General features: G+C 56.0%; 1 protein-coding gene across 2 annotated transcripts in view; it reads left to right on the forward strand.

The window, feature by feature from the left end:
• The first annotated feature begins 1,003 nt into the window (after nt 1-1,003).
• Nucleotides 1,004-2,835, forward strand: part of MRTFB (myocardin related transcription factor B) — a 219,214-nt gene continuing 217,382 nt past the window's right edge. Inside the window, exon 1 of one of the 2 annotated variants that reach the window (XM_061152870.1) lies at nt 1,004-1,048. The gene's annotated coding sequence lies outside the window, so the exon portion shown is untranslated. Of the gene's footprint in view, nt 1,093-2,835 lie in introns of both variants that reach the window. The other variant, XM_061152869.1, reaches the window with a different exon arrangement.

Below are 2,835 nucleotides of genomic sequence, written 5' to 3' on the forward strand. Positions count from 1 at the left end.
CGAGCCAATTTCTTCATCTCCTTGAGTCTCCATTTTCCTATGACTTGACTAGGAAGAATATTGGTAGTGACCTTGAAATGCCCTCAATAACAGCTAGCCCGTCGTTTATTAGAAACAATTATATAAGGTTAAGATTTTATCCCCAGGAAGAAGTCACACCCTCCTCGGAGCCCCCTAACATCCATGTAAATACATTCTGGTTCTATGTCTTGGGTCCCATCCTACCGTGCTAACATCGAAACGCCACCAGTCTAAAGAGGAGACACGGTTTGGCACAGGGGGCCTTAGGAAGTTCGGGTAATGAGGGAGAAGCATTTTGCTGACCGCAGCTCTATAAAACCAGAAGGACTGTAGCAACTGCCCTCCTAGGAGCGCGTGAACCGTGGGAGGGAAGTAAAGAAGGGCTGAGATTTGGCGCCCTCAGCGGAAGAAGGAACAGGGACAGGGCCTGGGGATCGTCATGGAGGCGGGAAATCGGGGCTTCGGTTTAAGCAACAGACAACCCCGGATGCCCACTCCTAGTTGCGTGACCCAGCGGTAGTTCTTAACCTGGCCAAGCCTCCGTTTTATCGCCTCTGGAACGGAGAGGATGGTAATACCCACTTCTTGGTGGAACTTGTGAGGACCCAGGAAGTTTTAGAAGTACTCAGCACCCAGGAAGCATTCCAAGACTGGCTGAAGAGATCACTGTTGTCGCTGTGCTCAGAGCTTTTGCAAGGGCTCGAAGGTCCAGGGCCCCGGGCGCGCGCATGCGCACGCGCACCCGGCCGGCCAGGTGAGAAGGAGGCGGCCGACCCGCACCTGGCATTTAACCCTTCACCTTCACGGAAGTGGGCGGGACGGGCGCAGGGACCAGGACCCGGGGTCGCGAGCCCGCCTAGACTTAACCCCGAGGCGAGGGGGCTGCTCCTGAGGAGGGCGTCCAGCCGTTTCCAGGCCGGGGTCCGCGCGCGGCGCGGGGAGGGCGGGGAAGCGCGGAGGGGAGCGAAGTCTCGCGAGATCGCGCGCGGCGGCGGCAGCGGCGGCGGCGGCGGCGGCGGCCCGGGAGGTGAGCTGCGGGCGGCGGCGGCTGCCGTTGGGGCTGAGGAGCGGGTGAGAGCGGCGGAGGCCGAGGGCCAGGCAGGGGAGCCGGCCGGGCGGGCGGGCGGCCCGCGTTCTGGGCGGCCGCCTCAGTCGGCCCCGCGGCTGCAGCGGAGTCGCCCGGTCCGCGCTGTCCCGGGACCCGAGCGGGCGCGGCGCGGCGGGGCGGGGCGGCCGGGCCGGGGCCGCGGGGCTGTCGGGCCAGTCCCCTCGCAGCCCGCGTCCGCTCGCGGGTGCGACCGCGGGACGCGCCTCCGTTTCCCCCGGCGGCGCGTTGGCGCTGGAGGACGCGGCGCTGCCGGGGCCGGCAACACAGTTCAGTGAGCCTTAACCGTCTGCCCACACTTAGGCGGTTCCGCTCGGGGCTGCACGCAGAGGTGAAGCGCCCTGCCCAGGGTCACGCCGCTGGGACGCGGTGAAGTCGGGGTTCACTCCCGAGCGCGGCGACTCCAGCGCCCCGCCCCGTCCTTGCCTCCCATCCTTCTCCCCGCCCCCACTCGCGGAGTTTTAGGGCTCGAATTCTCCTCAGGTCCCGATTGAGCTGCAGAGGGTGTGTCTGGCCCCCCCCCCCCCCCCCCCCCGGCCTCCTAATTGAATGCAGCTTGGCACAGGAGTTTCTTCGGGGAGAGTCCTCGGCCTTTGTCAGCTTCCCCAAAGGGTCCCTGTACCCGAAATGAACAAAAACTTTTCTTTGGCCCTGTGTGAGGGCAAAAGTGGGCTTAAAAGCAGCGATGTGTGTCTGGGGTGGGATGTCCGATCGAATGGAAGTAGAATATTGGAGCCCAGGGCTTGCTTTAAGCAAAGGAAACTTTTTTTGTTGTTGTTCAGCACGTGATTCCACACTTTGGAGCAGTGGTGCTCAACTTTGTCAGAACCAAGGCCCCTCCCCTTTGCAGCAACTGTTTCTAAAGCCCCCTTTACAGCTCCAATGAAATTCATCAGAAATAAAAGCTGCCTACGTACGTAATTGAAAACCACTGTGATGCTCCGATTTAAATGTTAGAAATAAAAGAACAATACATGACATGCATTGCCACATCACGTCTCGCACTTGCCTGCTGTGCCTTGGACTGAACTGCTCCTACCTGCTTCTAGTGAATAAGCTTGGGTTGAAGAGAGGTAAAAATGTCAGGAGCTATTTCATACAAGGAAAGGAAAGATTAGAGGTTTAGGTAGACATGGGAGTGGAGGACACCGTAAGTGTTGGAATAACTTATTTATGATTATGAAGATACACGCCTAGATTGAGTTAGGAGTAACAGGACTAGAGAAAGTACAGACCATCTCAGACAACATATAAATAATACTAATATAGCCCTTTCTTAAATGCCAGACTTTCAAACAACATTGTAGGGCATCTTTTGTGCCGCAAGCTTTGAAATACTGCCGCTTTGAGGCACCGTGCTGGATTCCTACTGCTTCTCTCTGATAATGAATAAAATATTAGCTAGATTGAAGGATTTTTGTTTGATTCGGTAGCGGTATCTCACATAGTGTAGATAAGCTCATTGTTCTGACACTGCAGTTATATGTTGAGTTAATGTGTGGTGTGTGGAAATAGTCACTCATTTTCAGACCCTAGTCATTCAGTCTCAGCTTGCCTCACTTTAGCTACCTTCTCTTAAATTACTAGGGTTTTTCCCCTAATTTCTTGTAAAATATTTAGTACTATGTTCTGAAGTAAAGCCAGTTAAGGTGACTAATCTGGCTGGTCATTGAAAAGTCTCAGGACCAGGCTAAATCTTCATTATGCGG

The sequence above is a fragment of the Dama dama genome, chromosome 10 (assembly GCF_033118175.1).
Source record: "Dama dama isolate Ldn47 chromosome 10, ASM3311817v1, whole genome shotgun sequence".
In the NCBI taxonomy this organism is placed as follows: domain Eukaryota; kingdom Metazoa; phylum Chordata; class Mammalia; order Artiodactyla; family Cervidae; genus Dama; species Dama dama.